Source organism: Macaca thibetana, chromosome 9, assembly GCF_024542745.1.
Source record: "Macaca thibetana thibetana isolate TM-01 chromosome 9, ASM2454274v1, whole genome shotgun sequence".
In the NCBI taxonomy this organism is placed as follows: domain Eukaryota; kingdom Metazoa; phylum Chordata; class Mammalia; order Primates; family Cercopithecidae; genus Macaca; species Macaca thibetana.
The window spans coordinates 85755207-85781721 of record NC_065586.1 but is presented as its reverse complement, the minus strand read 5'-3'; the positions used below and the strand labels follow the sequence as shown (position 1 = coordinate 85781721).

The 26515-nt window shown below is 39.1% G+C and overlaps 1 long non-coding RNA gene across 1 annotated transcript in view; it reads right to left on the bottom strand.

Moving 5' to 3' along the window:
• Positions 1–18787, bottom strand: part of LOC126963421 (uncharacterized) — an 81612-nt gene extending 62825 nt beyond the window's left edge. Inside the window, exons 1-3 of the long non-coding RNA XR_007729062.1 lie at positions 17997–18787; positions 13497–13553; positions 10819–11554 (exon numbers count right to left, since the gene is read on the bottom strand). This is a non-coding gene — a long non-coding RNA (uncharacterized LOC126963421). The remainder of the gene's footprint in view (positions 1–10818; positions 11555–13496; positions 13554–17996) is intronic.
• Positions 18788–26515: the final 7728 nt, after the last annotated feature.

Below are 26515 nucleotides of genomic sequence, written 5' to 3'. Positions count from 1 at the left end.
AACCTGGGCAATACCATTCAGGACATAGGCATGGACAAAGACTTCGTGTCTAAAACACCAAAAGCAATGGCAACAAAACCCGAAATCGACAAATGGGATCTAATCAAACTAAAGAGCTTCTGCACAACAAAAGAAACTACCATCAGAGCGAACAGGCAACCTACAGAATGGGAGAAAAATTTTGCAATCTATCCATCTGACAAAAGGGTTAATATCCAGAATCTACAAAGAACTTAAACAAGTTTACAAGAAAAAAGCAAACAACCCCATCAAAAAGTGGGCAAAGGATATGAACAGACACTTCTCAAAAGAAGACATTCATGCAGCCAACAGACATATGAAAAAATGCTCATCATCACTGGTCATTAGAGAAATGCAAATCAAAACCACAATGAGATACCATCTCACGCCAGTTAGAATGGCAATCATGAAAAAGTCAGGAAACAACAGATGCTGGAGAGGATGTGGAGGAATAGGAACGCTTTTACACTGTTGATGGGAGTGTAAATTAGTCCATCTACTGTGGAAGACAGTCTGGCAATTTCTCAAGGATCTAAAAACGGAAATATCATTTGACCCAGCAGTCCCATTACTGAGTATATACCCAAAGGATTGGATTATAAATCATTCTACTATAAAGACAAATGCACACATATGTTTATTACAGTACTGTTCACAATAGCAAAGACTTAGAACCAACCCAAATGTCCATCAATGATAGACTGGATAAGGAAAATGTGGCACATATACACCACAGAATACTATGTAGCCACGGAAAAGGATGAGTTTATGTCCTTTGCAGGGACATGGATGAAGCTGGAAACCATCATTCTCAGCAAACTAACACAAGAACAGAAAACCAAATACCATGTGTTCTTGCTCATAGTTGAGAGTTAAACAATGAGAACACATGGACACAGGGAAGGGTTGTCGGGTTTTGGGGGACCTGTCAGGCAGTGGGGGGCCGGGGAGGCATAGCATTAGGAGAAATACCTAATGTAGAAGACGGGTTGATGAGTGAAACAAACCACCATGGCACATGTATACCTATGTAACAAACCTGCACATTCTGCACATGTATCCCAGAACTTAAAGTGTAATAAAAAATTAATTAATTAAAAATAAAAATAAAAAACATGCTAACAAAAGGGCACAGTGCTAGGGTACAAGATAAGCTTCTGAGACTTCCACACTCAGACTCACAGGAGATAGTGAGTCAGCTCACATGGTCAATACATTGATACAACAAGCTGCATTTGAGAAAGCCACCACAGGCCAGGCGCGGTGGCTCAATCCTGTAATCCCAGCACTTTGGGAGGCCGAGACGGGCAGATCACGAGGTCAGGAGATCGAGACCATCCTGGCTAACACGGTGAAACCCCATCTCTACTAAAAAATACAAAAAAAAAAACTAGCCGGGCGAGGTGGCGGGCGCCTGTAGTCCCAGCTACTCGGGAGGCTGAGGCAGGAGAATGGCGTAAACCCAGGAGGCGGAGCTTGCAGTGAGCTGAGATCTGGCCACTGCACCCCAGCCTGGGCGACAGAGCGAGACTCCCTCTCAAAAAAAAAAAAAAAAAAAAAAAAGAGAAAGCCACCACGTAAAAGATATCTGTAACCAAGGAGCCTATACAGAGCTTTGGCTCCTTGAAATCACCCGTAAATGAAGCCAAGCTATCATACACAACATGCACTACAGTCACGTCCTCAAGGAAGAAACTAATAAAAAATTTAGAAGTCTTATTCAAATGATATCAAATTTAAAAAAAAATAAGTGACAGTTCCTTCAGTGGAGCACCAATCAATGCAAAGACTCTAGCTGTACAAAAAGAAAGAGTGTTTTGACCACCCCCAAAGGATTATACAAGCTCTCCAGCAATAGATCCTAACCAAAATGAAAATATGCAATGAAAGAAAAATAATTCAAAATATGAATTATAAGGAAGCTCAAAGAAATCCAAGAGAAATTTGAAAATCAACACAAGGAAACCAGAAAAACAATTCGGAATACGAATGTTAAGATGATACATTTTTAAAAAGAAACAAAACTTCTGGAAATAAAAAATTTGCTGAAGGAATTTCAAAATAGAGATGAAAATTTTAACAATAGATGAGAACAAGTAGAAGAAAGAATTTCAGAACTTGAAGACTGGTCTTTCAAATTAACTCAGTAAGACAAAAATTTATTAAATATTTATGGACAAGACCTTTGAAAAATATGGGAATACATAAAGCAACCAAACCTATGACTTACAGGCATTCTGAAAAAGAAAGAGAAAAAGTAAGAAATTTGGAATATATATTTGAGGGAATAAACTAGGAAAGTTTCCATCATCTTACTAGATATGTAGACATTCAGATACAAGAAATTCAGAAAATACCTAGAAGATACTATACAAGAAAAACATCACCAAGGCATATAGTCATCAGACTATCCAAGGTAAAAGTGAAAGAAAAATCTTAAAGGCAGATAGAAACACCAAATCACCTATAAAGGAAATCCCATCAAACTCACAGGGAACTTCTCAGCAGAAACCTTACAAACCAGAAGAGATTGGGGGTCTTCCTATTAGCCTTCATAAAGAAGAAATATTTCCAGTCAAGAATTTTATATTCTGCCAAACTAAGCTTCATAAATGAAGGAGAAATAAAATCTTTTCCAGATAAGCAAACATCAACGGAATTTGTCACCACTAGGCCAGTTCTACAAGAAATGCTCAAAGTTCTAAACATGGGAATGAAAGGACAATACTCGCCATCATAAAAGCACATCTAAGTACCATGCTCATAGATCTTAAAAAGCAATTACATAAATGAGACTACAAAGCAGCTATAGCTAACAATACTACAACAGGAACAAAATCTTGCGGTCAACATTAACCTTGAGTGTAAATGGCCTAAATGCTCCAGTTAAAAAATATGGGTAGGCCGAGCACAGTGGTTCATGCCTGTAATCAGCACTTTGGGAGGCTGAGGCGGGCAGATCACTGCGGTCAATAGTTCGAGACCAGCTTGGCCAACATGGTGAAACCCCATCTCTACTAAAAATACAAAAATTAGCTGGGCATGGTGTCATGTGCCTGTAATCCCAGCTACTCAGCAGGCTGAGGCAGGAGAATCACTTGAACCCGGGAGGCAGAGGTTGGAGTGAGCTGAGATTGCACCACTGCACTCCAGCCTGGATGACAAGAGCAAAACTCTGTTTCAAAAAAAAAAGATATAGGCTGGTAAATTGGATTTAAAAATAAGACAAAATATCTGCTGCCTAAAAGAGACCCACATAACTGGTAAAGACAACTACAGACCCAAAGTAAAGGGGTGGAAAAATATGTCACATAAATGGAAAACAAAAATGAGCAGGTATAGCTATTCTTATATCAAATGAAACAGACTTTAAACCAATGACAGTTAAAAGAGACAAAGGGCATTATATTTATAAAGGGTTTAATTCAACAAGAAGACTTAACTATCCCAAATGTATATGCACCCAGATTCATAAGACAAATACTATTAGACCTAAGAAAAGTACATTAATAGTGGGAGACTTCAACATCCTACTGACAGCACTAGACAGAAAATATTCATCATAGCAGAAAATCAAATAAATAAATTAAATCAAATAAATAAAATTATCATCATAGCAGAAAATCAAAAAAGTAATTCTGGACTTATATTGGACTCTAGACTAAATGGACATGATAAACATTTACAGAACGTTCTACCCAACAACTACAAAATATTCATTTTTCTCAACTGCATATGGAATGTTCTCCAAAACTGACCATATGCTTGGCCATAAAGCAGGTCTCCATAAATTCAAATAAATTGCAATCACATCAAAATACATCAAGTATTTTCTCAGACCACAGCAGAATAAAATTAGAAATCAACACTAAGGGAATCTCTCAAAACACACCAAGTACATGGAAACTAAATAATTTACTCCCAAATGATTTTGGATAAACAAAGAAATTAAGACAGAAATCAAATAATTTTTGAAATGAGTGAAAATAGAGACACAATATAGCAAAACCTCTTGGGTACACCAGAAGCAGTACTAAAAGGAAAATTTATAGTGCTAAATGTCTACATCAAAAGAATAGAAAGATCTCAAATGAACAACCTAACATTGCACTTTAAGGAACTAAAACAACAAGAACAAACCAAAACCCAAAGCTAACAGAAGAAAAGAAATAACAAAAATTAGAGCAGAACTAAAAGAGATTGAGATCCCCCCACCAAAAAAAATGATGCAAAGGATCAACAAAACAAAAAGTTGGTTCTTTGAAAGGCTAAAAATAGTGATAGACTACCAGCTACATTTAACCAAGAAAAAAAGAGAAAAAAATCAAATAAGCACAATCAGAAATAATAGAGGTGGGATTACATCTGATACCACAGAAATACAAAAGATCATCAGAGACTACTATAAAAATCTCTGCACACAAACAAGAAAACCTAGAGAAAATGGATAAATTCCTGGAAATATACAACCTCCCAGGATTGAACTGGGAAGAATGGAAATCCTGAACAGACCAATAGCAAGTAATAAAATTGGATCAGTAATAAAAAAAAAAAATCTTCCAACAAAAACAAAAAGCCCAGGACCAGATGGATTTGCAGTCAAATTTTCCAGACATGCAAAGAGCTGGTACCAATCTTACTGAAACTATTCCAAAAAAATCAAGGAAGAAAGAATCCTCCCTAACTCATTTTACAAAGCCAGTATCACTCTGATATCAAAATTAGACAAGGCTGCAATAAAAAAAGAAAACTATAGGTCAAAGCCCTGATTAATATAAATATAAAAATCCTTAACAAAATACCAGCAAACTGAATCCAACAGCTCATCAAAAAGATAATATGGCACGATCAGTGGGTTTTATTCCAGGAAGGCAAAGATGGTTCAACATATGTAAATCAGTAAATGTGATTCACCATGTAAAGAGAATTAAGAACAAAAAACATATATTGTCTCAATAAATGCAGAACAAGCATCTGATAAAAATCCAACATCCCTTCATGTTATAACTAGACATTGAAGGAACATACCACCAAATAATGAAAGCCACACATTACAAACCCATGGCCAACATCACATTGAAAGGAGAAAAGCCAAAAGCATTTCCCCTATGAACTGAAACTGAACAAGTTTGTCTACTCTCACCTCACCTTTTCAACATAGTACTGGAAGACCTAGCCAGAACAACCAGGCAAGAGAAAGAAATAAAAGACATCCAAACTGAAAAAAAAAAAAAGTCAGATTATCTCTTTTCACTGATGACATGATCCTATACCCAGAAAACCCTAAAGATTCCTTGAAAACACTCCCAGACATAATAAATGACTTCAGTAAAGTTCAATAAAGTTTCAGAATACAAAACCAACGTACAAAAATCAGTAGCACTTCTATACCCCGGTAACACTCAAGCTGAAAACCAAATCAAGAACTCAATTCCATTTACAACAGCTACATATAATAAAATTAAAATTAGATACCTAGAAATATATTTAACCAGAGAGGTTAAAGATCCCTACAAGGAGAAATACAAAACACCAATAAAAGAAATCATAGATGACACAAACAGAAAAACATTCCATCTGGGCACAGTGGCTCATGCCAGTAATCCCAACACCTTGGGAGGCCAAGACAGGAGGATCCATTGAGCCCAGGAGGTTGAGACCAGCCTGGGCAACATAGAGGGACCTTGTTTCTACAAAACAAAAAAAAATTAAAAATTAGCCAGCCATGGTGGCTTACACTTGTAATCCCAGCTACCTAGGAGGCTGAGGCAGGAGGATTGCTTGAGTCTGGGAGGTTGAGGCTGCAGTGAGCTATGACTGCCACTGCACTCCAGCCTGGTTAACAAAGTGAGACCTCTTTCAAAAAAAAGAAAAAGTAAAGTAAAATATTCCATGCTCATGGATTGGGAAGAATCATTTTCATTAATATGGCAATAATTTATTGCGCAAAGCAACCTGTGGTTCAGTACAGCTCCTATCAGATTACCAATGTCATTTTTCACAGAAAAAGAAAAACAATTATAACACTTGTACAGAACCAGGAAAGAGCCAGATTAGCAAAGCAATCCTAAGCAAAAGAAAAAAGCTGGAGGTATCACATTACCTGACTTTGAATCATACTACAAGGCTATAGTAACCAAAACAGCATGGTACTAGTATAAAAATAGACACATAGATCAATGGAACAAAATAGAGAACCAGAAATAAAGCCATATACCCACAACCAACTGACCTTTGACCAAGTAAACAAAAATAAGCAATGGGAAAAGGACACCCTATTCAATAAATGGTGCTGGGAAAACTGGCTAGCCATATGCAAAAGAATGAAATTGGACTCCTGTCTCTCATTATGTACAAAAATTACTCAAAATGAACTAAAGACTTAAATGTAAGACTTGGAACTACAAAAATCCTAGAAAGCCTAAATACTCTTTTAGACATTGGCCCAGGCAAAGAATGTATGACTAAGTCCTCAAAAGCAAATGCAACAAAAACAAAAACAGATAAATGGGGCTTCATTAAACTAAAAAGCTTCTGCACAGAAAAAAAATAAAATAAAATAAACAGATAACCCACAGAACAGGAGAAAATATTTGCAAATTATGGCTCCAACAAAAGACTAGTATATGGACTCTACAAGAAACTCAGACCCCTCAACAAGAAAAAAACAAATGACCCTATTAAAAAGAGGCCAAAGGACAAGGACAGACATTTCTCAAGACATACAAGCAACCAACAAATATGTGAAAAAATGTTCAACATCACTAATCATCAGAGAAATGCAAAAACCACGAGACATCATCTTATACGAGTCAAAATGGCTATTATTGAAAAGTCAAAAAATAGTAGATGTTGGTGTGGATGTGGAGAAAAGAGAACACTTACACATTCTGGTTGAGAATGTAAATTAGTATAACCTCTATGAAAACAGTATGAAGATTTCTCAAAGAACTAAACATATAACTACCATTTGACCCAGCAATTCCACTACTCAGTATCCAACCAAAAGAAATCATTACATAAAAAGATAACTGTCGCCAGGCATGGGGGCTCACACCTGTAATCCCAGCACTTTGGGAGACTGAGGCGGGTGGATCACCTGAGGTCAGGAGTTCGAGATCAGCCTGACCAACGTGGAGAAACCCCGTCTCTACTAAAAAATACAAAATTAGTCGGGTGTGGTGGCACGTGCCTGTAATCCCAGCTACTCGGGAGGCTAAGGCAGGAGAATCGCTTGAACCTAGGAGGCAATACAAAAAAAGTAACATGTACAACTTGTTTATACCTTTATTCAAACATATTAACTATAACAAGACGTCTTTGAGATAACTGGGAAATTTGAATACGGACTGGTCTTACATAGTACTATTGTTAGATTTGATGACGGCATGGTGTCTGTGTGTAAAAAATATATTTATCTATTAAAGATGAATACTGAAGTATTTATGGATGATTGCAAAATGTTGGTAATTATTGGTGTCAGACGATAGATACCCGAAGAAGGGCCTTTATACTAATATCCTATGTATTTATATTTCTAATTTTGTGTATGTGGACCATTGGAAAAGAACATTCCAGGCATAAGTTGGAGCTAGTGCAGAGCCCTAGAGTAGGAATATGGCTGGCATGTTCAAGGAATAAGACCTCTTGTGCTAGAAAGGGATGATCCATGGGTAAAATAGCAGGAAGTGACATCAGAGTTAACAGGGATGTGTGAGGAGAGAGGAAATACAGGGACATATCAAATAAAGAACACTTAAAATATTTAAAGAATATCCATAAACCAATAAGAAAAATACCAGCAACCCAACATAAAAATGGGCAAAATACTGAACAGACACAACACAGAAAAAAAAATACGTCCAATAAGCATATTAAAAGGTGCTTTATTTCATTAGGCACTGGAAAATGCAAATTAAAACCACAGTGCTATACCAGTACACACCTACAGACAGGCAGGCAATATTAGATATTCACATCGGTGGGTGGGTAAATTGGTACAAACTGCAACATCTACTGAAACTAAAAATATGCATAGCTTATAAGCCAGCAACTCTATTTCTAAGTATAAATAGCCAACAGAAAGCCAGATATATGCTTACCAAAAGACCTGAATAAGGATATTTACAGCAACACTCTTCTTAGCATCCTCACTGAGAACTACCCAAATGCCCAATAACAGTAAAATGGATAAACAAATTGTGTTACAGTCATACAATGGGCATTTAGAATAAACAATATAGAAAAATCTCAGGAAAATACTGAGTGAAGGAAGCAGACACAAAGGATTCAATACTGATTCCATTTATGTGAAGTTCAAAAACAAGTGAAACTATGCTGTCAGAATATAGAATAGTGGTTATCACTGCAGAGAAGGTGACTGAAAAGGGGATTGGGAGGCTTGTGAGGTGTGCAAAGGCCTGTTTCTTATTCTGGAGGCTAGTTAGATTAGTTCAATTTGTGAACAGTCACCAAGCTGTAGGCTGACAATTTGTGTACTTTTCTGTATCTATACTTCAATAAAGCGTGTTTAAAATCATATAGGGGCATCTTGGTTTCCTCCCCTGAGGTGCCAGTGACATATCCAGTACCTCGAAGTCCCCGTCCCGTACTAAGTGAAACGTGCTTTCTCAACTCACAGCTGCAATCTGTACATTTAAAGATACCGAAACTGACATAGCGGGTTCTCTGGCTGGTGGAAAAGATAAGTCTACTACAAAGAAACTAGGCAAAACTTTAAATAATATGATAAAAGTGATCTTCCCCTCAATGCTATAGAGTTAATAATGTACCTTATTGTGACTTATACAATAGAACACATTTGTACAGTATTGTAATGCCAGTTAAGTTGTAGCATCGTTATGAGACCAATCATTTACAATTTCAAGGAAAAAAAAATTTTAATTGAAGATATTATGGGCTCTTTAAAAGCCAAAAATTATTAAACCCTTCAAACTAGAAAAGGTCACTGAAACATCCTACAGGTTTTAATTTCTAATAAGGTAAATACTGATCATTATAACCCACATACAAAGCTCTTTGGAGTCCTCAATAATTTTTTTAGAGTAAGAAGTTCTTGAGATCAACATGTGAGAAAACCCCGTGAATTAATCCCAGCCTTGTTATTAGATTTCTTCCTATGACCTCATAAGGAACCATTGCTTTGGAATTCCAAGATGTATGTAAGTCCCTGGCTTGGCTGAGGTTGTCAGTCCTAGTTCTTCTTTATTCTTTTTACTCAATTTTTCCTTTTCAGTTTGTTGCTTTTTCTTACTTTTTGTCCAGCATTGTTCTTTAATTCCATTATGGAGATCAGTTCTTCAGATGAACTATGCAAGTGATTTTTTTTCAAGTGATTTGAACCAAGCTTCTCACCAGCTTTTCCCACAATTAAGCCGACCTGGGACACCTTGACTCCAAGCCCAGCAGTAAGTCCCACATGCCACAGGGCCTCTCAGCCAACTCTGCTGAGAAGGGACCCTTACTGGCAGCTGGGATCCTTGAATCCATCCTCAAGGACAACCTGGCTAAGGTAAGGTTGGCCTGGGACCTCCTGACTGGAAAAGCAGAAGCTGTGAAATTCATTAATGAGACTCAAGCAGATCTCCTCCAGACACCATCCACAAAGTAGGAACCATGAAGGCTCGGATGACCCCAACATAGTGAAATATTTGCTGTGATCGATATTGAGGAATCTCTCTGCCTTGCCAGGAAGCACACTAGCCAGGAGAAGTTTGTGAACACCTGCTCATGGCAGCAGGAAAGAAAAAAAGGAGTAAAGCAAATTCTACCAAAAGTGTCTGCTGTGCAAGCTGTCACCAGAAACGTATTGTCCACAGAGATTTAAAGGCAGAAAACACGCTCTTGGATGTTAACACAAACATCAAGATTGCAAATTCTGGCTTCAGCAACAAATTCAGCTTTTACAAACTAGATACCTTCTGTGGCAGTCACCTCTGGTCAGCAGATCCCTGTCTTTGATGGACAGAATTTCAAGGAGCTGCAGGAGGGGTACTGAGTAGAATATATTCCCTTCTACACGTCCATTGAGTATAAAAACCTGCTCAAGAAATGTATCCTTCTCAAACCCAGCAAGAGAGGCCCTTCAGAGCACATTGTGATGGATCCATTAATGATTAGGAAGCACGAACCCCAGGAACTTAAGCCCCGGACCTCTGCCATTCTGAATCATGGTGTCCATGGGTTACAGACAGGAAGACCCAGGACTCCCTGCGAAGTATGATGAAGCAGCGATCGCCTACCTACTCCTGGGTTCTAAGAGATCCGAACTGCAAGGTTACCCCAATCACCTGAAACCCGTACTGTCAGCTGATCTGACCCACAGTGGTGCACCTTCCCCATACCAGGAGGTACAGCTCAGGGTCTCTGTCGGCCCCAAGCAGCAGCGTTTCAACAACCTGCCTTTCCCATCTTTCACCGCCTCCCTGAGAAGACTCAGAGGAGCCACAAAGATTCTGAGCAGGATCAGGAGACAGAGCAGAAAGGCAGCACTGAGCCCGCCAGCCCTGTACTCGCCTGGAGGTGACGAACCCCACCCCCTCTGTGAACAGCGACCTCTCACCAACACCAAATAAGAGCAGGAATTCCTCACTCGGGGCAAAAGCCAGTTTGACCAGATCTCCACCCAGAACGACAACGGCAACCCCACAGCGCTGGGCCTGCAGCTTCCTGGGCTCTTGCCTCTCACCCCGCCCCCCCGCGCCTTCGCCTCCCCGGCCACCATCCCGGAAATCTCAGTCGGTCTCCCTGCAGCCCAACCAGGTCTCGGTGCCGTACCCCACGGTGAGCAGTTGGGGGGTGGCCGCCCGGCACAGCTCCCCAAAGTGTCCCTGCTACCTCCCTTCCACCCGCGTCATCAGCGCAGGGGGCAGAGCAGAGCCCCCGATGGGACCAGGTACGCGCGGCCTGGCAGCTAGACAGGTGCCGGCCCCGGAAATGCGGCCCAACCGAGTGACCCCAGCCTCTCCTTCAGACAAAGGCCGCCGCCAGCAGGGGGCCGCCGGGAGCTGCTTCAGCAAGTTTAGATTTAAGTTCACAGGCTGGACTCTTAGCTGCGGGTTTGCCCGAAGGAACCTGAAACAACCTGAAAGCAAAGACCGGGGAGGACACTCCGACCTCACATGGGGGCAGTAGAGGCAGTGATTTTAAAATGGCTTTCCAGAGACCCAGCCGCGCTCCCTGCCCTTGAGGCGGAGGCTGGAGGTCGCGAGTCCGTGGAGCCCCGCTCGGTGCTGCGAGGACTGCAATGGCGGCCGGGACCCTGAGCCGCGGGCGAGGCCGGCGCGAAGAACTAGGGGAGGACTCCGGCGACAACTCCAGCAGCCTCTCCACTTGGTCCCCCGAAGCACAGGTCCAGAAGCTCCTTGGTCTCCACGAGCGTCGCCACCCAGGTCACCACCGCCTGGGGACCGAGAGGGTCCGCCGTTCGCACCTGGGCCCCGCATCCTGCCCCACGCGTCTTCCCGGGGCCTTCTCCGCTCGCTTGCGGGTCTCCGCCTTCGCTTCCGCCTTCCTGCGTTGCGAAATAAACAAAGACTAGTCTGAAGAGCAGGAACAGGCGTTCAGAGCGCCCGCTCCCCACCACCTCTCCGTTTCTCTTCCCACTGCAGCCCCTTAGTTGCGTGCGTCTGGGCTCCAGTGAGTTCACGGCAGCGACTGCTCCCACTCCACCCCGCTGTCTCTTCCCTCTGTCTTCCTGGCCTTCCCTTCCTGGCGGTGTCCTCCTCCATGGGCGGAGGAAAAGTAGAACAAAGTGGCGCCCGTCTGCTAACCCCACGCCGGCATGGGAGTGGATGGTTGTGGTCACTGGATGGTGGTAGCCCCTGCATCTCTCAATTTATTTCTCTGTGGCTGTTCTTGAGAAACTGAGGTGCAGACCAAGGGATCCCCCTCCCCCGGCTCCTCCTGTCTTCAGCTCGGAGGGATCCAGGAGAAAATGGCTTGGCTCTTGAAGCGGACAGGGGCCCTAGCAAGTGGCCCCTCCCTGCCCAGCATCCCCTCTTGAACTTAGGTTCTCCTGGGGATCAAAGGCATAATAAAGAGAATGGGGTTTTTTTGGAGGAAGCGGGTACCACGTATGACCTTCAGGCTTCTATAAGGACTTTTACTCTGAGAGAATGAGGTTTTCACAGAGAATTGACATAATCTGATTATGTTTTAACAATATCCCTGTGTTTGATAAAGTATTTACAGGGACAAGGACAGGAGTAGGCAGACACTAGGAAATACGGCCATGGTCCAGGTGACATGATGGTGGCCTGGACCAGGCTTGAGGAAGCAAGTGTGGGCATATGACCCTGTGGCTGGAGGCTGGTGCCTGCTGAATTCACTTTCTGAGGGCCCTCCAGTAGGACTGTCTCTGCCTCCCAGGCCAGTATGGCCTTACTTCTTGTTCTCTGCCTCCCAGACCCCCTCTTCAGCTGATACCAGAAGATTCAGGTAGCAGAGGCCAAAGAGAGTAATACGAGATTTAAGTTAATACATAACTAAAGAAGAGATGACACAGTGGAAGAGAAGGCCAACCATTCATGGATCTCAGCTGCAAGCAACAGAAACCAGTTCAGGTTAATTTCAATGGAAAAGGAGTTTATGATAATGATATTGGGTGGATTACATGGCCAGCATGTATGAAGAGCCAGGTTCTATGAAACACAGACTCACCAAGACAAGGCACAACTCACCTAATGTGGACATCCCTACCAACACTAACACGCAAAAGACTCTACAGCCTGCACCACCAACCCCTCCACTGCTGCACTCTGACACTGCCCCTAGCTCTGCTGCCACAGCTGCACTAGGAATTCAGTCTGAATGGCGGCTCCCAGTCCCTGCTTCTTTGACTCACTGGTTCCTGCTTCCATGGCTGAATCTGATTAGTGGAATGTACCTCACTTGGCCATGTCCTAGCTCCAAGGGAGTCTAGGCAAGCAAGAGTTTGGCATTTTCATCTCCCATTGGGTGAGGCAGTCTCTCCTCCACACTATGGCTAATAACGTTGAAAAAGATTCCAAACGTACACTGGATTTCAGATGCTAAGCAGACCTAAAAATTCACAAATATTCATAAGAAAATGTAAATCAGATTGGGACCAGTGAATGTCCTATACCATTATTAGACTGATCTCTTTCTGGGGCTGTGATCCACAGTACCAAAAGGAAATTACAAAAATATAAAAATGTTCCATTTTGCTTGTGATTTAGCCTTCGGAAAAAATTCAATGATTAATATTTATTTGGATATTGGTTTAAATATTATTGTCAACATGATAAAATTTTTATAAAACGTGTGTGATATTTGTATAGGTATCGATATGTATGGATAGATACGTGACAGATAAGTCACTCAAACACTGACAATATCATTATATCATTTGACATTCATCTTGATCCAGCTATAACTAGAGCTAAAAAAAAAAAAACTCTTGGAATTTCCAGGTATTGAAACAAATAAATTACCTTTTGTGCTTCAGCTAGTTTGAGATGACGTTCCTTGTCACTTGTACCCAACAGAGTCTGGAATAAAAATACACATGTTTAAATATTATTGATACTTAACATTTGTTTATTCTATTTGGACTTATAAATGGACTTATATGAGAGTTTTTTAATTAGTATCAGAAGTAAATGAGTTAAAAACTGAAATGGTTATAGATTTATTTTTATATCTACAGCTATGATAAAGTTTTATATTGTAAATATTCTATATATACAGTTTTTTGTGTTTTGTTTTTTGTTTTTTGTTTTTGTTTTTTTTGAGACACAGTCTTGCTCAGTCACCCAGGCTAGAGTACAATGGCATGATCTTGGCTCACTGCAACCTCCACCTCCCAGATTCGAGTGATTCTCATGCCTCAGCCTCCCAAGTAGCTAGGATTACAGGCATGTGCCACCACGCCCACCTAATTTTTGTATTTTGGTAGTGACGGGGTTTCGTCATACTGGTCAGGTGGATCTTGAACTCCTGGCCTCAAGTGATCTGCCCGCCTAGGCCTCCCTAAGTGCTGGGATTACAGTCATGAATCGGCAGGCATGGTGACTCATGCCTGTAATCCCAGCACTTTGGGAGGCCAAGGCATATGGATCACTTGAGGTCAGGAGTTTGAGACCAGCCTGGCCAACCCAGAGAAACACATCTCTACTAAAGATACAAAAATTAGCTGGGCAGGGTGGTGTCTGTGTAATTCTAGCTACTCAGGAGACTGAGGGATGAGAATTGCCTACACCTGGGAGGCAGATGTTGCAGTGAGCAGAGATTCTCTGTACTCCAGCCTGGGTGACAGTCAGACTCCATCTCAAAAAAATAAAAAATAAATGTGTACAAGAATGTTATGAGACACTTCCCACTAATCATCAAAAAACGAACATGGACATATATACCTTTATTCCCTCCTATAGCTCACTATAAGTATCCTAAAGATATTCATTTAAAAGGTCAAACCACAGAATGAATAGAAGTGGCAAAGAGATAACAGCAATACAATTTTGGAAGCAACAATGCAGATGTTTTAGTAGTAGTTTTTAGCAAACATGAGAAAGCCAGAACCTAAGCCAACAATGGCAGAAGTATAAACAGAGTAGTTTTTGCTGCAAATCCCTCAAAAGCCCTGAACTGGAGGTGGCATGTGCCCGATGGTGGAGCAGATAGGATGAAAAATAGGGGAACTAACTGAAGTCACAATACTTAGCAGTCCATAGCCACTCCCCACTGGCAGTAAACTGGTTTGCTCTCCAGAGATGTCAATTCAGCAAAGCTCTGGACTTTAGGACCAGAGTCACCTAAAGGCAGTAAGACTGTTCTGAAAACCAGGGAACAAGTGACAGGGTACATTCCAAACAGAGAGACTCTTTGGCCCCTTTATCGACGGATCCCAGAATATTGATGGTTAATTTAGGGTGCAGCATTCAGGCTTAGTTTACTTTCTTCTTTCTATACGTTTTTCATTCTTTACAATGAACATATATTATGCACGCAATTAAAAAAAAATCCAGGAGGTGAATAATTTTCAATCCATAATTCTATATCCAGCCAAACTATCTGTTGTGCTACTCCAAAATATATAGGATTGTTGAGCTGCAGGTAATTAAGAAGAAGCAGACGCGGAGAAGCTCTCTGCCGTCCCTCTATTTGCCTAAAAGCAGGACATACAAAAACTGAAAGTATTCTGCCTCCCTTCTACCAGGGAGACCAAAAGGTAACCACAGAAGACAACTTTAAACCTTTATCATCTGGAGATGATACCAGGGAAGTCTCCATTAACAAACATTACTAGCTAGCCTTTATTTGCTATGCATTTGCCTTCCTACAAGTTGCCACTCCTAAAGTTCTTTTCCTTTACCTCTCCAGAAATTTGCTTTCATTACTGAAGATGCTGTGTCAGCCAGAATTCAAAGCCAATTCTGAGAACTACTCATTCCCTGGGTGTCTCCCTTGTATGTATGAAATACACACGTTAATAAACTGTTTTTCTCTTGTTAATCTGTCTTGTATTACAGCAGTTTGTTTCAACTAAGAACTTACTGTTGAAGAAAATAATGATTACTCTTTCTCTATACAACAAATTACGAGAGGAGATTGAAACGTTTATTTCACATGCAAGGCCTCATGTTTACCTCCAGACACCCTATATCAGAGCCTTCTGAAAGATGCACTCTATCAAAATGAAGGAATACAACCAGAAGACAACCAACCACATATTCACAGAAATAGGGGATCCAATATATAAGAGAAAAAAATTGAATTGTCAAGATAACAGTAATAAAACATCTCAGGGCCTACAGAATAAGTAGTCCAGATTGGAACAAGAGAAAAGAGGGGTTCAGAAGCAAAGAATGCCTTCGGCAGGGCCGACTCATCCATTAGGCTGAGTAGGCATAGTGCTGAGGGCCCATGACACTCTTAGGAACTTACAAAAATGTTGTCATTTTAATTTCCTTTAAAATTAGGAGATAAAATTAATAACAGTGACTACGTGATAATAAATCCACCCTGATTATATTAACCTTTATACCAATGCGGCTGTAAAATAATTTATATTTTTTATGGAGGAAGGAGCTCATGAAGGCAATGTACTTAGGACCATGGCCTCCAGGAAAAAAAGGAAAATAAACTGGATAGTTTCACTTGAATGTATCAAAAGGATGAATTGATAATAACTACTCAGAAAACTGAAGAAAAATCAAGGCAATGCATAGTCAAGGAAAAACAAAAGCAAAAGTCTATGAAAAAGAAGTAAACTTAATACACTACAAGTTCATCTGTTAATAATATTTACATTGTCAAAATAAATCCTAAACACTGATAAGGTTTTTAAAAATATGATATTGCAAGATTAAGAAAATAAAAGAAGCTACATGCCCAGTTGTAAGACAGCCAACTCCTCATCTTTTGTAGAAGAAAGGCAATAGATAAGAACCAAACTGAAAAATCAAGAAATAGTATGAGAGGTATATTATAGGTTTGTGAAGGTAAATAACAGAAAGAAAAACAGTTAAAAGAGATGAAAGTTGTTGCCTTTGGAGAGTGAGAATCAGGGATGGAGAAGAGTGGATAATGGTGTAATTTGCATTATGTGACATATAACTTTTTGACTTTATGAACAAGAACCTAAGTTACCTTAATGAAATTTACAATTAAAGAACTTTAAGGATTGTTAGAGTTAATATAATTAAATGAAGAATTTTCTACTTTTCTAAGTGTTTATGTATTAAATTTTTTAACATTTAGTAAGTGTGAAAAATGATTGACTTGCATGGTAGCCTACTTAGATACCATGAAAGATGTGCTCATGGGACATTAAAGAGATTGAGTAGACTGTGAAGCCAGAGTGAAACTCTAACCTGATGGAAGTGAACAGGGAATACTTCAAAAAGAGAAGAATGACTGAAAATGAGGAAAGTGAAAAATGCTAAAACTGGTTAAACAGAAGGGTCAGGAACAGTCAATATGTTATAGTCAGTATGGAAGAATATAATATATGTTATATACATGAGCTCTTCATGAGCAGACATGAGGGAAGAGTTAAACAATAGAATAAAAACCATAATATTTTATTAATAACTATTATGAGCTGCTAAAATGGCATATATTTGGTAGGATATTAGTATATAAAAAAGCCATGAAATATTTAAAAATATGTTCCCAGAAAATTATCCCAAAAAGACAAAATATATATTTCATAGTTCTTTTAAAACCCTAATGACTTTCCAGCCACATATTCATACCACAATGCTGTACACTAAGCTGTAGATAGTTGAGCGATATGGTTTTGAAAAGAGAATAAACGAAAATGGAAAAGATATTCTTAGGTAAAACAAAAAAAGTATTTCTCTCAGACAATTTAAAACTTAGGTAGTATAAGATAATTAGGGTTTTTAAAGAAGTCACTTTACAGAAGAAAGGAAATAAAATTTTGCTGACCATGGCATATTTAAGAAAAAAAATCCAAGCAAAGCGGGGAAGAGCTATGATGAGCAGTGAGCAGTGAGGTATAAGCCCAACACTTTGCAGCCCACTGAAGTGTCCTGCCTACAGAACTCAAGGCAATTTCAGACTTCCTATGGATTGGCATAGGCTTGGGGGTGCAGGAAATGACTCAAATGCTGCCCAAAATATATTTTTAAAAACTTTTTCCCTGATAAGCTTTTTAAGCCAGATAATGAAACCAAGTTGTTCATGTGCCCTCTTTCTCAAACCACACCCTCATACTTGAGAATCTAAGTACTGGATAAATAGTAAGGACTGTCAATTATTGGGGGCTTTAATAATTCTTCAAACATTTAATGAGTGTCTTCTGGGTACCGGGCACTGAGACTATAGCTGTAAACTAAACAGATGGCTACCTCCACAGAGTTTATAGTCTAAGGATTAAAAAATTAGACCTTGCACAATAGCAGGAGGAGACAGGGAAGTAAGGCCCCGGTTGGAAGGTAGAGAATCAGAGGAAAGTCTCTACTCACCTCTCCTGAAGTAGTCAAGTGAAGGAAAAGTCACAGCTTACATGTAGAGAACTGGGAACATCCAGTTGCAAGAGTGAGACCACAACAGGAGCTGGTGAAGAAGTGCATGGAAAGCTGTTGCCTCTGCGTTAACTGTGGGCTTGAGGCTGCTGTTGGTCCACAGGGCAGGCAAAGAAGGACACCAGCTAGAGTCAAGATAGAGGCAGGCAAGGACAAGCTGGAGTCCACAATCAGTACATCTGCACTTCTCTCCTTTTGCACCAGCTACACAGAGTAAGGGTTACTCTTTCACTTCTGCTTGCCAAACCTGGCATAGATACATCTTTTGGCCAACTCTAATAAGGAGCCATAATGGAAATGAAGTTCTAGCTTAGGCCAGTTGACACAAAACCAGCACGGTCCATCCCTTGTCAAATTGGCAGCGGAGAGCACCTCTTTTACCCATATTTAATTTCCAGCAGCAAAATCTTGCTTCAACCTAAGGTGCAACTAACCCTGCTACAACTAGAAACACCCTAAACCTCTCTCCAATGAGGATCTGAAGTCCTGTAGGACCTACCGCATAGGTCTTTGGGGAAAGTTCATCCTTTTTCTAGCTGAGTCACACTGCCCTTTTAATATCCTGAGATACATGGTGAACTACAATACTATTGACACATTTTATATTCAATAGCAGGATGGATGGATGAAGAGAAAGAAAATGAATCAGTATTATATTTGCAAGGCGGGTACCCAAAATAAAAATCAATCCTTCTGAAATACTTAAACGGGTTTCTGCCTGGGTAGGCGACCGTTTGGTAACGTACGGAAATCCCTAACTGCCGTGATTGGCGCGCAAGCGCGGAGCTGCCGAGGGGCCCTCTTTTCCTCTCGTCTCATGGGCCCGGAAAGTCCTTGTGACCCCAGCTTGTGACCTGGGCTCTGGGCCGCGGAGCTTGGTCTAGCTGCGGGAAGCATTGAAGCACAAGGAGAGACTTTTGCACAATGACCTCCAAATTTTACTTTGAGGACTTTACCATAGTGAAATTACCATGGCTGTATAGCTTATATCTTTTTTTGTTTTTTGTTTTCATGAAAATACCCTAATTATGCAACAGTGGGAGGGTTGGTTGAGTAAATTATTGTTAACTCCAAATAACAGAAGAATGCATGAAACTATTAAAAATAATCTGTTTAAACAATGAATGACTTAGAAAGATTTTTATTATTAAGTGGGAATAAAAGCAGAAACCTAAAAGATACGTTCAGTATGAGCTCATTTCTATAAAATGATGAATTTTGCAGAGGAGAATAAAGTTTAAAGTATGTACACCAACATGGTAACTATATTAAACCTACTTAATAAACAAGAAACTATTAATAATAAATAAGTTGAATTTATAGAAAGAAATTTACTATAAGGAAAAAACAAAAGGATAAACAGGAAAATATTTGCAAAACAGATAATCTAATGTATAACCAATTCCTTCAAATAAATAGAAAAATAATTAAGAATCTAATAGCTAAAATGAGGACATGTTTGAAAAAAGAAATAAAACATTTTAAATATGTGAAGTGTTTTACTTCATTTATACTAAGAGAAAGCAAATTAAAACAAAAATCTAATATTATTTTAACCATCAGAAAGCTTGACACGTTGAATTGACAAGAGTGAAGGGAAACAGGCACCTGATATATTACCAGTGGGAGTATAAATTGCTGACACCTCTATGAAAAAAGTACACAAACCAAAATTTTTAATGATGTGCCCCTAAACCCAACAATTTTACTTAAAAGTATAGACATTCATTGCAGCATTTTTTATAATCTGAAATGAAACAGAAACAAACGTACAGATGAGAGCTGGTTAAATAAATTGCAGCAAAGCCATACAATGAAATACTCTGTGATGATTAAAAATAGTAAGGCACTTCTTCATGCAATCATATGGAAAGATCCCCAATATATAGTAAGTAAAGGATTTTAGGTATGTAATAGTATAATTAAACCCTACCATTTTTGTAAAAATAAAATATGTGTGTATACATACATATCAGGTATGCACACCCACATTCCTATATGGGCATAGAACATCTCTGGAATGGTACAACAAAAAAAATTGATAAATTGCTTCCTCTATAATTTTGAGGAAGCTCCCAACAGCTAATTAATTTTTGTTCTTTGCCCTAAACCTGCCCCTTCTTTCATTTTTTTCATTTCCAAAAAGGTACTACCATTGATTGTCTCAGAAAAGTAGAAATGAGATTTGTTCCTTCTCTTGTCCTCACCCAATGCCCATTAAATCAATTATCAAATCCTGCTAACTTTATTTCCAAAACATGTCTCAAATTTGTCTACTTTTATTACAGATGTTGGCTATTTCTCAACCTTTTTTGTTCCTTTCCACCTTAGTTATAGAATTCCTGATTTTCAACTAGACCTGTAGTAACCTAGAGTAACCATTTTATTGTCTATCTTCCATTGCAATTGCATGGGGCCATGAGACTGAGTGCTTTCCAATGAGTTGTAACTGCAAGCGTCACGTATAATTTCTAGAAATTATCTTACAGGAAAGGGATGTATCTTTTTTCCTCCCTTCCTCATTCATGTTGTCTGAGATGAAAACAATATGACTGGAATTAAAACAGCAACGTTCAACGAGGAGGTGGAAGTCACGTATTGACAAAATGGAAGGACTCTGGTCCCTAAGAATGGTGGAGCCACCAATCAAATTCTAGGCTATGTACAGATTTCAATTATACGAGAGAGGAATAAATACCTGTCCAAGCCACTATAATTTGGAGTTTCAGTTACAGCTACTCCAAATCCCAAATGATAAAATGTTTTTGTATTTCAATGGCCAACACCTGACCCAAGTCCAGCCCATTTCACCTGAACTGCTGCAACAGCTTCCTAACTGTACTCTCCACCTCCCACTTTGACCTCTCCCTCTGTTGAATTCTCCACACCTCAATAAGAACATGCTTATAATATATATAAGTATGTGTGTCATATATATATATGACCAAATCCTTCCTTTTTTTACAATCCTTTATGAAATTCCTATTAGTTTTAGAGTAAGTTTAAATTCTCAACATAGCCTATTCAATCTTACATTGTCTGGCTCCTGAAACTTCAGCTCATCCCTTGCTACTTTCCCCCCTCACTCACTGGGCTCCAATCACATGGAAGTTTCAGATATCCTGTGCCCTCTACTGTTAGATTCACCTTAAATCTTCTGTCCCCAGTCTCTACTGCCTAAGTCTACTAATCAAATCTTTCAGGTCTCTGGTAAAATGTAACTTCCTCAGGAATTATAGTCAGGAACCATGACTGTACTCTCTCATGACATCTTAGACTATGCCTTGTAGTCCTTATTTCCTGCATGGCTATTTGTGCAATTATTCCTTTAATGTAGAGGTTTCAAATGGTATGTAGGACTAATCTGCTTACAGATGCATTCCATGGTCCACACAGTATTTCTTTTGAAAAACTTTAAACAGTGCATTCTCTTTTTGGTTTGCCATACTTCCCATCAATTCACACATTTCACAAATTTAGGTCCCTTTCCTGTCTCCTGCAGGCCTTTGCACCTTTGGCCTGCCTCCCCTACTAAACTAGACGCTCCATGAGGGTAAGGATGGTGCCTGTCTTCCTCATCACTCTATGCCCACTATCTAACATCCTTAAGACCTATCAAGGTACTCTGGAAATCCTTGCCTAAGGAATAAAGCCAATGAATGAGCTACTTTCATTGCCATTATTAGCAGCCTTTTTCTTCCTTTGGTTTTATTTTTAATACCAGATACCATAAGTAGATAAGTGTGGGGGAAGTATCCATTTGGTAACTATTTCACATCAAATTTGGAACAAATTTAGCACAAAACTCTGAACCTTAAGGCAAACTTTCACTTTTTTTCTGCTAGACTAAATAGAAAGTAAATTCATATAGTTACACTTTTGAATTTTGAGAAGGTTACAAAAATATTTCATCCAGGCCATTCTATTTCTATTCCCTAGGAGTTAGGCACCTCACTGACAGTGCCCCCAATTCTCCAAAGGCTTTTTAGCTCAAGGTTTAAAAAGTGAAATGTAACTTTTAAAAAGAGAATCTGTCTTCCCTGATGGCAACTCCAAAAAATAAACCCAGATCACACTGCTTAAAAGTTTCATGACAGCAAACATGGTGCTTAATACAAAACAGGAAATTTTAATTTGTCAATAATAAAAAAAATGAAGATGCAAAACAAAATGCCTCTGTGTTTTCCAGATATTTTATTTTTATGTTTCACATTTTCTTATCCTTCAAAGTGACAGAAGTTTGAGGTTTTGTATTTATTTTCTAAAACTGTTGGCCTTCTATATTTTAACAGAAAGTGTTAGGACTGAGTTACTTCTAAAAATTCCAGGTTCTCCACTCTTATACTCATAACACGTTTACATTGACTTGAAAATTTCTCATTGCACCTAAACACACATTTTTTGTAGGTTTTTCTCACTTGGTGAAGATTGCAATATTGTAAATACCTCTGAAGCATTTTAGAGTTACCCAAACTCTAGATGAAAATTCTACAATCTTTTCTAAAATTTTCACCTCGCCTGTACTGAGAGAGAGAGAGAGAGAGAGAGAGAGAGAGAGAGAAAGAGATCGAGCAGCTTAAATTTAAAATGGACTACACATAGGTTCTTTTTAAAAACACCTGGATGAAAAATGTTTCCTTAAGCAAAACAGTAAGAATTTTCATTTACTGACATTAAACCAGTAAACCTACTAATGTTGATTAAAGTTAATCATAAATTTGACAGAAGTGATGTCAGGGTTGTTGTTGTTTTTCTACCAATATACTATTTACCAAGTACAAAACCAAAATGTCAGACCACTAGTTTTTTTCTCTTTGTTCAAATAACCAAATTGTTTGGTGCAACATTATGTATTTTTCTTCCTCTCTTTTCTACTCATCATACTTTGTTGAATTGATTTGAAGAATGAAAGCAATCAACTTCTGTAACTTCAGCTCTCTCCTTTAAAATATCTCCACTGGCTTTTCCTTCAACTCATTGGCAAGATGAATCACATCGTCTAAAAGTTATGAATTATGTGTGGTCATGGTTGTTTCTTTTTTGCAGAGAGTAATCTCTCTAACAACCCTGTACCCTTCAAAACTGAATTTCCACAAACTCCAAGTTCTTTAAATTACTCTCACAATGGTTTTCAGATGATAAGATGTTCTGTGTTTCCATTAGATGTCTCAGAAAATCCAAAACCATTTGACTGTATCCTTGATGCAATCACTGATAATAATAACAATGGCTACTATTATTTATCAGGCACTTATTCTCCTCCAAGTGCTGTGTTAAGCATTTTATATATGTAACCTCATTTTATCTTCTCAATAACCCACAATTAGTCAAGAATTTTTGGTTTCAAGTGGGAAACATCCAGCTCAAAAATTGTATAATAGGCTTATGTGCCTGGAAGTCTTGGGGTACAGTTGGCTAAAGACATGGCAGAATTCTCAGCTTTGACAGTGTCATTAAGACATTGCTTTTCTCTCAGATCTATTTCCTTCTAAGTTGCTTTATTCTTAGGCTATCCCTATGTTATGAAGAGATGAATGCTGTTCGCTCCATACTTATATTCTACATTCATTCTATCAACATAACAAGCTACTATGGGCTGAATTGTGTCCTCCAAAAATTCATACGTTAAATCCCTCACCCACAATATCACTGTGTTTGGAGATGGGATAGTTATGAGGTGATTAAGGTTAAATGAGGTCACAAGGGTGGGGATAGCTTCTTTGTTTACCCAACTCTATAAAAGCCCAGAACACCTTCCCTTTCTTTCACAACATGAACATTCTCCTCATTGCAACAGCCTAAATAAAATCATCTCCTTAATTGTCTGGTGAATTTTGTTTTTCACAATTTCAAGTAATCAATTTTAATAGAATATTTACTTGATCACTTATGCTTTGTGCTTTTGCCATCAGGCACTGTGCTGGGCTGCAGATGTAAAGCACTGAGCAAGGCAGACCCTCTCCTGGCCCCCCAGCTCACAGGCTAGTAGTAGCATGAGATTATCAAACAAGGAATTATGAGACAGTGGATTGAGTGTTGTGATAGGTATATAGGTGAAGTAAATGAATTTCCGATTGTAAAACAAAAAAGAATTTAACCCAGCATTGAAAAATGCAGTGTTTGCATTGCCATTAAATGCTTCTTTGACTTACATCTTGAAATACAGAAATTGCTTTTATGGAGGAACAATAAGACTCATCATATAGGGCCTGACTCAGCTGTAGGGAGGCTGGGCCATGCTTCTGTTCTGGCTGCTCACAGGACTCCCAGAATGGCTGGAAAATGGCCACATGGATTCCCTGGTTGAAGGTGGAAAAGGGAAGAATATGACTGACACATAAACCTGAGTTTATATGAATTTTTGATGTTTGGCACAGGGCACTAAGAACTTGCTAATGGTCTATTGAGAAGACAAAATGGCAAGCCAAGGCCTTGGAACAAGAAAGCATTAGAAATATTTTCTTCGATCCTATTTTGTCTGGTGGATTACCATGGCAATGGGCTATTGGGAAGAGACAGTTAGTTCTACTAACACATTATTTTGTATGTGAAAATTTTGCTCAGAATAATATTTGATCTAGGACTTTGCCTGACTTCCCTAGTGTGGGGAACTCAGTGTTTCAATAACATTGCCTAAGATTCTGGTGTTCAAATGTTTTCTAAATTTTAAAAACTTACCTCAGGACCTTGAAATAGGCAATGATAAGTGGAGATACAGGTCCTGGCTGTTATGAGCATTTAAAAATAATAAATATATTTAAATAATAATGCTTTAAAGTAACAAATATTGTTCATTATTAAGACGATGAATAAAAATGATTAATATAAAAGTGATCAATTGTAAAAATTCAGAGAAAATGAATAACAAGAATAAGATAGTATTAATTAATATCTCCTCCTAACAAGGTCGTTATTATTTTACCCTCATTTTACACATGAATCAGCTAAGACTAAAGTTCACCACTCAGATCCCTTTGACTGCAAAACTCACACTCTGCTATGCTGTTTCCAATTCTTGACTGTCATATGAATTCTGGGCATTACCTTGAAATTGACTACTATAAAAGAGAAGTTGCCCCAAACCTGGTGTGGGAAGGAATCTTTTTACGCGATGTAATTTGCAACCTCATTCTGGGAAGAAATTAACATTCCTGACAAAATGCTTAAGTAACATTCTGGAAAACATTAATGGACCAAAGTCTTGTTCTAGGAAACCAGTCACCTATCCACCCCACTGATTGACATTCAACAATCTAGTGACTTTTAACATTCTTTTCTTCTTGTATTTCGTATCAAATATTCTTATGAAGAATGTTTTAATATTTCTGATTGACTTACTAGAGGCCTTTGCCCTTGAAGCAAGATTGTAACAAACTTTGACAATGCCCATAAATAACTAAAATGTCTGAAGGGTTTTCGTGAACACTCTAGACTGGTGTCTTTGCTATGGAATCGAACTTTCTTATCAATCCAGTGGATGTGGATTCCCTCACCTGCCTACTGCTTACCAACCTCCTCCCTGCTTCTTCATCATTTCTTCCACCCCTCAGTATTTCTATTCCCTGTTGATCTGGACCAGAGACATTAAGATGGCCTAGGCCCACCCAGTTGGAGCCCTGTTTTGGAGTATCTTTTTCCTTAGATGGTTGCGAGTCACTTCTCAAAGGCCAAGCGGAATTTTTCAGGAAAAATGACATGGGAGGGATCCTGAAAAGAGGGAAGGATGCACTGGGAGATAAACACCTAGCTGTTCTAAAAGGTCATTCATTCATAGTCTGATCTGGCTATCAATAGAGACTGTTTCACCGAATCCTGGAACACAAGAGAGAGCAGTTACCTTTGCAGCTTAAGGGATGGAGACAGTTCCTACCTTGGCAAGATGTAAGGACAAGGTGTTCTTCTGCAGTTAACCATTTCCCAGGATACAAAAGAATGGGCAAAATTCTCAACAGGTGCTGCTTTCCAAAAACACAAGGCTCAGATAAAGTTCAACATTATCCAAATGAAATATGCAAAGCATATAACACAGAGACTAAGAGCACACAATAACATGATAGGCACTTCTAACTGGCAAAAACGGTTTAGAATAAACAGAAAAGGCAACCTTTCCCTGGACACGACTAGAAGTTTCCCGGTAGCAGCTGCTCCCAGGAATGTCTGAGATCCTTGCCCGCTTCTCACTCCAGGCTGACCGCTAGGTTCCCAAATGTCAAAGACCCTCACTTGTCTCCTCCCATCACTCTCACTGCCTACTTCTCAGGTCATGTCCCTCGGAGCCTTCTTCAGTATCTAGCACAGCGCCCAAGGTGTCCTGCACAGTGGGTGCTCTCCAAACATATAAATTATATGAATTTACTTATATTATATATTTATTTAGTCATATAAATTTTAATTACATGAGTTTAATTTAATAAACATATAAATTATATGAATTTAATTTAATTTAATTTATATGAATT